Source organism: Sinocyclocheilus anshuiensis, unplaced genomic scaffold (assembly GCF_001515605.1).
Source record: "Sinocyclocheilus anshuiensis isolate Anshui unplaced genomic scaffold, SAMN03320099.WGS_v1.1 scaffold1347, whole genome shotgun sequence".
In the NCBI taxonomy this organism is placed as follows: Eukaryota; Metazoa; Chordata; class Actinopteri; order Cypriniformes; family Cyprinidae; genus Sinocyclocheilus; species Sinocyclocheilus anshuiensis.
Window position 1 is genome coordinate 294,125 of NW_015536555.1, and position 11,297 is coordinate 305,421.

Sequence of the window (11,297 nt, forward strand, 5' to 3'; positions counted from 1 at the left end):
GTGTGAAATTAATGTTTGAAAAATTGTGTTTTATGGTCGGTGGGATGATGTGTATACTGAATCAACATATTTCTGCAGTCATCAGAATGTTTATATATCTCAGCCCAGCTATTTTAAACCGTTTCATCACATTCTAGGGTTGCTATTAAGCATAAAAAACCCTTATACAACACTGATAGGAATACTGAGATAAAAGTCACAAAAATACAACCATCAACGTATTTTAAAATTGTTGCTTTATTGTATCATAGTTCATAGAATTGTTATATTAGTGCTACCAGTATTACAACATCGATATTGTACTTTATTTGTAACATTTGAACTTTTAATTTAGTGCAATATGCACTATATCATTGTCATTGCAACATTTTAGTACAACCTTCACAAACAACCGCAACTGGATTTATATGTAGCCTATGCCTAAATGCACTGTATTATCCCAGCGGTCACTATTGTTGCCATCAACATGTTTCCTCATTCTATGACCAAACTGAATATATGTGAATTCATATATTAATGCTAGACACCTTAAAGATAACATGCACCAACGATCTTTGCCATATATTTTATGTTAACATACTTCACCAGCCTTTCGTTTTAGAGTTTGATGCAGCCATCATCTTCACATGGTGCAAACATTAAATAAACTGCTCTGGTCATGTGACAATTTGCACTAACCATGTGACACTGCACATATTTAATTGAGACCTCTTCCATATTGGCAGGAACTGCACTAAAACACCAGTCAGTATCATTTTTAGAGCTTTATAAATGAAAACCTTCTTGACGGTCACTATTGATTAATGGGTTAACATTGCAAAGCTTTTTGCACCAAGTGTTTCGTTGAATAGGTCCATACACCACATAATGTCCTCGCAGTTCAGTGCGCGTGAGTGGGCGAGTGGGGAAGCGCGAGAGGAGGGGTGAGGAAAGGAGGGGGTTTCGTGCACCAGCCGCACTGCTCTTCTCTGCTCGCGCCGCGGATTTCCGCTGGATTTCTTTCCTCACGTCACTCCGTCTCGCCTCTCGCCGTGTTTCATACTAACGCCAAAGAGCAAGAAGAAGAGCGGGAAAAGGGAACGCTGGAGCGCCGGAGACGCACAGAAAGAGAAGGAAACTCAACATCAACACCCCCTTTCCAAGATGAGCGAGGTGAGTGAGTGAGTGAATCACGGCGGTTGTCAATGCAGCAGACGCACCAGTGACTGCAGGTGAGTCTCCGGTAGAGCTCTTTACTGCCTGCCTCGTGTGTACGTGTTGCTGCTTTCGGGAAAACATGTCGACAGGTGCGACAAAATGCAGGATTTGAAGTAAAAACAGAATGTTTCTTTTAAAAAGTCGTCTTTAACACACAAAATAGCAGCTGTCTTGCACTTTCCATGCATTTGCGCCTCCCCACCCCATCCACCGCATCTCGCGAAGCTGCACTAAAGAGACTCACTCAACGCATAGATCAGAGGCGCGAAATCACCTCAGTACTAGACAGTGTGCGTTTCTTTCTCCTTTTCCCGCCCTTTTCCCAGAATAAAGACGCTGCTGTCGTAAATCGGTGGCATAGAGGGTTTGCTAACTGTTTTTAAAATTCATAGTTACTCGAGAAAACAAGTTTTTTTGGGGGGAGATACTCTATTCTATTTGGAAAAAAAATAAAAAAAATAATAATAAATTTAAGGGATGAAGTGATATTAGTGTCTCAAAAAAAAGTTGGTAGGTAAGTTCAAAAACCTCTCTGGTTATTTTGTGAACTAATTTTATACATTTTGATTTAAGTGATAGACCTGTCACACAGTGGTAAGATTATTTGGTATATAAAATTGTTTTTCGCTTACCTTCCGCCCCTTAGCAACAGTGCGAACACTATCTCAGAATATCCCGCCCGATCTCCCGCCTTTTAAATAGCACAATATATTTGTTTTAACTATACATTTAGTATAAGGTTAAGTAAAATTTAATTAGTCCATATATAAATATTGTTCAATAGTAGCCCTATTTGTTTCCTCTTTTAACGTATCCTGTAGTATTGGTTGTGTAGATATTTCCCTTGTAATGCTTTTTTTTTCTTTATTTTTTTTACATTTAATTTAACTGGTTCATTCAGTATATTTTGTAGTTATACTGAGTCAACATTACTCCATTAGTTTAGACCAACATAAGTCATTTTTACATTTTATACTGTATCTAAGTCAGAAGGAGCTTTATTACCAAGTATGTGTTACTCACACGATGATTTTGACTTGGCGACAAGAGCTTCCAGTGCAGAAGAAAGTAATAGAATTACACAGCAAAATGAAATAACACTAATATAAGAAAAACAGAAACAGCTGACAGCTCTAGAGTACCAAGCCTAATTCTCCTGTCCATGACTAAATCTAGATGATTCGAAAAGTAGCTTGTAGAATGTAGTTTATAGACCCTGTGAGCATTTATCATAATGAAGAGATGGAAATGTAATGGACTGCACTGATTACTCTTCTCTTTGAAATACTCCCGAGATGTGTTGAAGGAGCTGGTCGCATTTTGGCAACACACTCTGATCAGATCAACCAAGCAATTTTGACTGATAACTATAGTTAAATTGGGGAATTCACACAAGGGAAATTTCATTTTCCTGTTAATACCGATAATCTCAAAATAACCAAATACTGTTTGATTTATCGAGATGTATACTTTTTATTGGGTTTTGAAGCCTGTATTTACAACTTCTTGTACTGTGTCATGTGGTCATTGTAAGCTCGCATCTGCTAAACCAAGGCAAATATATTGGCACATTTTATGATTATCAGCATACGTTGATGAATCGTCAGTCTTTATTTGATTTCAGCAATTCTAAGAACATCTCATTTGCCATCATTAAAATTGTATACATTAGTATTATATTAGCCACCTTTCAGAATATTCCATTTTTGTTATTTTAGTGAATTTTAAATTTCAAGTTAACATTTTTAAATATATTATGAAAAAAAAAAAATTAATTGCGGCCGTTATCAGACACACTACTCTCTAATTATTGGTAGAGATAGTTGTTTTTAACTTATAAATTAGTATTATATTAGCCACCTTGCTCTCTAGATATCCGCATTAGCATTGCTCAATAAAAAAAACACATATCGGTTGACATTGTGCCTTTTTCAGTTTCGAACTGTGAACAGTGATTTGTGCCCGCTGTCATCTCGGTTATTCTCTTCTACTTTTCCACTCTGCTCATTTTACATAACATGGATTGTCTTACAACATGCATCCATCGCACATGAGAATCTGTTCCTGAGATGACAAAAGCATTCTGGGTCATATACACCTAAGCAATGTCGCATGTGCCTGACCTGACCATCAGAAATAGCTCTGAGCCAGTGTCAGAATGTCATCTTACAGCCATGCGGCCATGTTGGGAACTCATGAAACAAAATGCCAAGGGGTAAAAAAAAAATGAAAAAAAAAAAATTAATTGCGGCCGTTATCAGACACACTACTCTCTAATTATTGGTAGAGATAGTTGTTTTTAACTTATAATCTTATTAATTATCTTATTTTAAAAGATTAATTATTCATAACAAATTAGTAAAACATTACTAAAACAGTTTCATATTATAAAACATTTGAGTTCAAAACTGAAATAAATAGTCAAGTCAAATCTATTTAAATATTTATTGCTTTTCAGGATACATATTTATACTTATACATAAGCAGCTTTACAACTAATTCTGTTAAAATGTTACTGTTTATAATATCTTAATATTTGAATGCCTTATAGTCATATTTGGCAGATTAGAGCTCGGCGATAGTATAGTCACATTTTGCGATGAATCAACAGCAATCAAGCAGTTGAGACTTACTATATAGTGTACAGTGGGTATAGAAAAGAATCACATTGTGTTGCTTTGCAGCCTGGAATAAAGATGGATACAGTTTTTGTTTTATCCAGCTGTATTTACTCAGTGCAACTTATAACATCCAAGTGAAATATATAAACACCAACATGTCAGAAAAAAACAAAAAAAACAATCACTGAGTTGGAAAAAGGATCACCTCCTTGTGTCAGTATTTTGTTGAACCACCTTTTGCATTATTAACAGACTTTGGTCTGTTGGGATTTGTCTCTACTAACATTGCACAGCTAGACTTTGCAATATTTGCTCACTCTTCTTTGCAGAACTGCTCAAGTTCAGTTAAATGTGATGGTGACCATTTGTGGACTGCAGTCTTCAAGTCATTCCACAGATTTTCAGTGGAGTTTAAGTCTGGGCTCTGACTAGGCCATGCTAGGACATTTACCTTTTTCTCCTGCAAAAGGTTGGAGGTCCAGCTTGGTGAAAATCGTGGCTCCCCTTAGATGTTCTAAGGCAGCTGGGATGAGAGGAAGGAGGTATCTGAATTTAATGGTGATCGTGTTGAGGGCTCGATAATCTATGCAGGGCCGCAAGCCTCCATCCTTTTTTTGCCACAAAGAAGCTAGAAGCAGCAGGGGAAGTAGATGGTCTGATGTAACCTTGCTGTAAGGCCTCCCGAATGTACTCCTTCATGGCCTCTTGTTCAGGTACTGTCAAAGGATAGATTTTGCCTCTGGGTACTGGTTCACATGGAAGATCGATAGCACAGGCCCATGGTCGGTAACTGGGAAGCTCTCTTGGGACAGAAGACGTCTTTGAACTGGGAGTATACAATAAGTCAGGGATGTCAACGGATTGCTGATTCACGGGACTCTCGATGGAGGTAGAGTAGACGACAACTGATCGCAGCCCCTTCTTGAGTTGACGTGGTAACGTAGGAAAACATCACTTGCTCCATTTCTTTCTCTCACCATTGTCCCAAGAGAGCCATCCCTAACCACGATTGCCGTAGGATGACACCAGCAGTGCAATTCTCCAGAACCAGTAAGTGAATTTCCTCTTGGTGAAGGATTCCAACACGTGAAAGAAGTGGACCCACTCTATACCGGATGTCTGCACGGTTCAGGGGTTTTCCAGTGATGGATTGGGCTTTATGTCTCTCACACGGGGTCTTCTGGAGGTGGAACTGGCATCAGAAATCAACAGAGATAAAGTTCCCGGTTGATGAGTGCAGTGACTGGAAAGTAGATATTCGAGAAAGTAAACATTTTGGTAGTAAGAGGCAATGAACTAACATAGTTTGCTTGGACAACACTCACCAAAGGTCGATGAGGTTGGATGGGGCATTCCACAATAAAATGCCCAGCAGCACCGCAATAGAGGCATACTCTTTGGGTCAGCCACCACCTGCGTTCAGCCAGGGATAACTGTGTAGATTCCACTTGCATGGGTTCTGCTTCTGGAGAGCTGGTGGGCTCTGGTTGATGAAAGGCGGAGGAGATGCTAGGCTGACCCTGGAAGGTTTCTCCACAACTCTGCATATGATTTGCTACTCAAATAGAGAGTTGGACAAATTTCTCGAGGCAGATGGAATCATTGTATGCAGCGAGATGCAGCCGGAGTTGAGGAGACAATCCCTGTCGGTAAGTGGTGATAAGAGAGCTCTCGTTCTAACCGGTTGATGCCACTAGGCAGGGGCACCTTAAGATAACCAGAGGCCCCTTTGCTATAGCATTAGGGTAGGCCAACCTAACCTATATATATATATATTTTTTTTTTTAGCTTCCTGACAATTGTCAAATTTCATTTTTGTCTTGTTGACATGTCAGTTAACATTTACAGCACTGTTCTGCTTAATATGAATATAAGTGAATATGCAAATTCACTCTTTGCCAGAAAGTGGCACTTGTGGAGCATCAGAATTATAGCCTTTACATAAACTAAACACTACGTTATTACAGGCATTACACGGAGGTAATATGAAACAAAAATGCCATCAAAACTTTCCAGGCCAAAATCTGAGTTTACAGGTATGATTTAGACACCATAAATTACACAAAATATGCATTATTCATCATTAGTAGATAGAAACAATCACTTGGCAAGTTGATTAAATGTGGGCTATTTGGTGGTTGCTAACTGCGTTTTTATTTTTAAACATGCCGTGCTTGCGCTTGATTAAATCATAGCATAAAGACATGTACAGAGAGCAGCTCTCATACTAGGCTTCTTTACTAGCGCATTATGCATTTGCTCACAGTATATCGGTGGAACATACCAACTATACAAACTGTGTGGTGGAAGCCTAAACTGAACCATTCACTACATATACTTCAAGAAGGGCGTCACTGGAAATGAGTGTTTGAGTTTGTTTACAGAATGCTATCGTCACTGCTGCAAACTCCTATATATACTGTACATATAATTATTCGAAAAATATAATCTACCTGCAGCCAGTATGCCCCTCCCAAGTGTAGGCCCCTGGGCTTCAGCCCGTTAAAGCCCGTGTGTTAATGCGCCCCTGCTACTAGGATGCGAAACAAACTCTATTTTGTGCTGTGAGGACGTTTTTTGACTGCTCATGTGCAAATAGCGCTAAGCGGTCCTGCCCACCACCGCAGTATAAACGGCAGTCTATACAGCACAATCTCTCTCGGTTGCATAGTATAAACGGCTCACCACACGGCCAGCCCTAATAGAGACAACCAGAGAGAGAGGGAATGCGACATGCGGCACAGAAATGTAAAGGGCCTGGAGAAAGCCACACACACGGAAACACTCGATCAGCGTTTGCATAAATGGCAACTTCAACTTCTGCAGGTTTCCCTGATCTTTCTCTCTTCCTCCCCTCTCAACCTACAGCAGCTCCCTGGGGTGGCACTTAAATGCTGCAATCTGTCTCTGTCTCACGGGCGTCTCTCTCTCTCGCAGGCACGCTTTCGCTCCCACTCCCTCCATCATTTCACCTGTTCTCCAACTGCAGTTCTTACAGAATGAAACGAGACAGATCTTTATTGCCAAATCAGCCGAGAGACGCAGAAAGAGAGAAAAGGGGAGGATGTGAAGAGAGAGTCAGTGAATGGACGCAAGGCAGCGTGCGAAGGTGTTAATTACGTGGGCTGCTTTTCCGTTCCCGTCTTTCTTTCACGCTGTCTGTGACCTTGCTTTTCCCTCCTCCGTCCCCTGAGATTTCTCTCTCCCTCTTCATTTAATTCATCTCGTCTTTCAGCCGCATTTCACCCCAAACACAGATGTCTGTTTCCTCTCTTTCTGCCTTGTGCGGTGCAGCCGCTCCATAGACGTCTCTTCCGCTGTCTTGCTTTTAAATGGGAAGGGAAAAGTGCCAAAAAAAACTCCCGTCGCTCCGAGCAGAGGACTGGGGAAAGAAAGCGGAGGTGAATAAAAACAAATGCATTAGAGGGCTTCACTGCTCCACTGCAAATCTCCATCCTACGGTGAACGGCTGCAGTCACGTGACATTACAGCAACGTTGTGGCAATGTTGCGGAGACATTGATGGGGATTGGCAACTACAACACTGACTCAGTTTCTGAGTTCTCTCTCCTTTTCTTGGTACATTTTGTTCCTGCCGTGTTTTTCCTCTACAGAATTGACAATGATGGCTTGAGAGTTCAGCTGGTCAACTTCTAAACAATATTACCTTGAATAATATATTGGTACTTTTCAGCCTTTTGATGATATTTGACATATCTCCATGTTTATTTTTTAAATCAGAGAAACCTAGGGTTGGATGGTATGATATCATTTCTATATCAGAAAACTATATTCTACTCAGAATATGTATAGTGTAAACATGGTGGACTTTACAGCTACCAAGAAGCATCGCAACTAATTAAAATGTACAGTTCAACTGATTTGCCATCACATGTCGCTTGTATATTGGCTCATCCAATCATATTTACAATGCATTTTTATTTGAAATTCACACATTTCATAATATAAAGCTGTTTTTTTCAGGCTTGTTATTCATTTGTTATGATCTTTGACCTTTTGGTTTGTGTTCCAAATAAAAAAGAAATGAGATGGAGCTCCTTTCATTTGTAAACTAGCTATGTATTTTACTGAATTAAACAAAATTGGGCATTACTACATGGATACACATGCAGTGAGCCATGCAAATGTGATAAATAGAGACTGAAATGTTATATAGGCGACACTAATATATATGACTGATATGAACACAGATCATAAAATTAGGTCACGTTGTATGTCTTTATGTGTTTCTGTATGAACAAGCTTTGAAGTGTTCATACGACTGCAATAGTTCACTACAGATGGTTTACAAACCCACACGTTCACCACCTTAATACAAATATATATGATGAGAGAAAATTTCCCTTTAGACTTGAGTATTTTTAATAATATTTACTGTAATGCTATTATTTATAAAAATATTTTATCACTAATAAATGCTCTCTTTGACTAATAATAAAGTAATAGTCTTCGGTTATCATTTACGCACCTTCATGTCATTCCAAATTGTATGATTTTCTTTCTTTCGTGAAAAAAAAAGAGACCCTTATCCCTTATAAAAAAAATAAACAAATAAAATAAATAAATGCACTTGGTGTAGTACACATGCAGTAAACTGGACAGAAAGCTGCACTTTTACGGCATCCAAAGTTCCAAACTTGTGCTACAGTGCAAAACTGCATTAATACACTGCATACAAATTACCACAAGTATTACCATAAGTACTGCAAAAGTGTTTTATTTGTTGCACGTCAACCACAGTGATCTGTTGAGGAGACATTGTGATTGAGTCATAGCATTGGCCGGATTCTTTTACAGTTTACAAACAACTGCAACACAATCTGAAATATTTGATTAAAAAACAAAAAAACAAAAAAAACTGCTAGACATTGAAAGTTCAACTAACAATAAGAAATTGATATATGAAGGTACCTAGCATAAACCTCCTCAAGATCAGCAACTCAAGACGTCTGGAACTAACCATTAACTGTAAAACATTAGTGAAGTTGCAAATAAATAATGTATATGTGAGAAAGAGTCACACGCAATTGCTGACCAGAATAGCATAGCTGCAGTTTTAACTTTACCACAGCACTTCAATGCAATTTGAAAACGGGCACAGTTATCAGTAACTGCAGAGCAGTTGTTATGAAAACCCGCTGTACCAATGCATTTGCTCTGCATTTGAGAGTTGCATTATACTGGACTTTGGTTGTAAATTCTGGCCTAAACTGCAAATGTACTACACCGTTATAAATGCACCAAAACCGTACCACACAGTCTTACAGTATTTGCACTGTAGTGAACTGCAGTTATGTAATGTGGGAGGCAAATGGCTGTACTGCAGTTACATTACAGCAGATTACCAGTACTTATATATGAGAATTTAAAAGCTTTGTAAGTACTGCAGTACAGTTTACTATTGAGCAGTATGGCATCAGTGCACGATTGATTACAATTGATTACAATAATACTGCAGTTCATTTTTTAAGAGGATGTTTTGCATGTTCATGCTGCTTTTTTTATACAATGAAGGCATGCAGTGAGCAGGGTTAGGACTATATTCCAAGTCTTCTGATGCATACGATAACTCTCTGTGACAAACAGACTGAAAAGTAAGTTATTCACAGTTAAATTGTCTTGTTCCTCACACAAAGCTATCATATGTTCTACAGTGCACAAGCAGTGACGGTCAGTGGTCTTTCAAGGGTGTCAAGGGGATGTCAATTACAGAATAATGGCAGAATCAAATTGTATACTCATTTTGTGTACTGTTGATTAAGAATAGCCATAGAGATGGCCAGAAACACTACTCATTTAGCTAGTTTATACAACTGAGCTACATTATTTCCCATAATTCTCTGTGGCATCATGAAAATGATAAAATACAAGTCAATTCAAATGTATTTGTATAGCACTTGTCACAATACACGTTGTTTCAAAGCAGCTTTACAGACAATCATGTTAATGTTTATAATACCGTCTTGCTTTATAGTCACATTTAGCAGATTGATGCTGGAAAAATACACAGACAAAGCCTCAATTACACACCAAATGTGCATACTTTACTCTTAATTACGTTGCATTAGTGCTAAAAAAGATGAAAGTTTGAGTTCATTTCATTCCACACAAAATCACTTTCAACACACATGTCGTAATTATGTCAAACTCATAAGTAGGAGCTTCCAGGAGGACTAAGCAGCATTACACTGCCAGTGAAGCATGGCTTTAAAAGACTGGATGGGCTGTGTGTTCACTGAATCCTAGGTGCTTTAATGGTACTTTTTAAAGTTTGACATCCCCTGGACACTGCATGCTTTTGTTGTATGGAAAAGAGCAGCTTCAGTCACATAGGTTTTTCTTCTCCAGGCCTGGTTTGCAGTCAAGTTATTGATTGTATGTAAAAATGTTCTGCAGGACCTACAGCATTATCGAGCAAAGGGCAACACTTGGGAGTGTTCAAAGTTTTGATCTCAAACAAGCGCGTGTTGCCCAAAGCAGACAGTAAATGGCCGGCGTGTGTCTGACCTTCTCTCTCTGTCTGTTTCTCTGCCCTCCAGCGTGGACACACAGGGGAGGCCAACAGCAGCCAAACGTCCGCCACAGACAACAAAGGTCTGTCTGCCTCTCCACATGTCTATCTGTATACAGTCGCTCTCACATTCACAGCGATGCTGGGACGATGTATCACACATTAAGCCACCTACCATCCATTCACAAACACCACAGCATCATTTTAGACAGTTTTGCATAGGCACTTCAGAAAATGTACAAATCTAGTGTCATTTGTGCCCTTGTGAATAAGAAGCACGCTTGAAAAAAAACAAAACCAAAAAAAAAACTTGCAGGCAATGAACTAAATAAAAGGCCACTTAAATGACTTAAAGAGAGACACGTTCATGACTATTTATTTAAACACTTAAGTACACTTTTAAAAATTGCACTGTAATAATGTCAGATTAAAAGTTTTGTTTTCAATTTTGAATGTTATGTTTTAATAATCTTTTGTCGAGCTTGAAAGAAGTACACTTATTTTTGTGTTGACATACTAAAGTACTAGTAAAGTACTTTTAGTTTGAAAAGAAGTGTGTTATTCAATATTAGATTAAGTAATATATTTTAAATGTATTAAATTGCAACTTCATTAAATGTGTGATTACGCATATATTTATATACAGTACATGACAAGTTTCAATAGGAAAGACATTAAAGTATTTGGTAACACCAATTCTCACTATTAACTAGTTGCCTATTAGCATGCCTATTATTAACATATTGGCTGTTTATTAGTACTTTTAAAGCACATATTCTGTATGACCATATTCTACATCCCTAATCCTACCCAATACCCTAAACTTAACAACTACCTTACTAACTATTAAATTAGCAAATTAGGAGTTTATTGAGGCAAAAGTCTTAGTTAATGGTTTGTCAATAGCGAGAATTGGTCCTTAAAATAAAATGTGACAAAGTACTTTTA

General features: G+C 38.4%; 1 long non-coding RNA gene across 1 annotated transcript in view; it reads left to right on the forward strand.

Annotated features, from left to right (window-relative positions):
- Nucleotides 1-1,137: 1,137 nt before the first annotated feature.
- Nucleotides 1,138-11,297, forward strand: part of LOC107701335 (uncharacterized) — a 10,992-nt gene continuing 832 nt past the window's right edge. The window contains exons 1-2 of the long non-coding RNA XR_001635634.1: nt 1,138-1,211; nt 10,378-10,432. This is a non-coding gene — a long non-coding RNA (uncharacterized LOC107701335). The remainder of the gene's footprint in view (nt 1,212-10,377; nt 10,433-11,297) is intronic.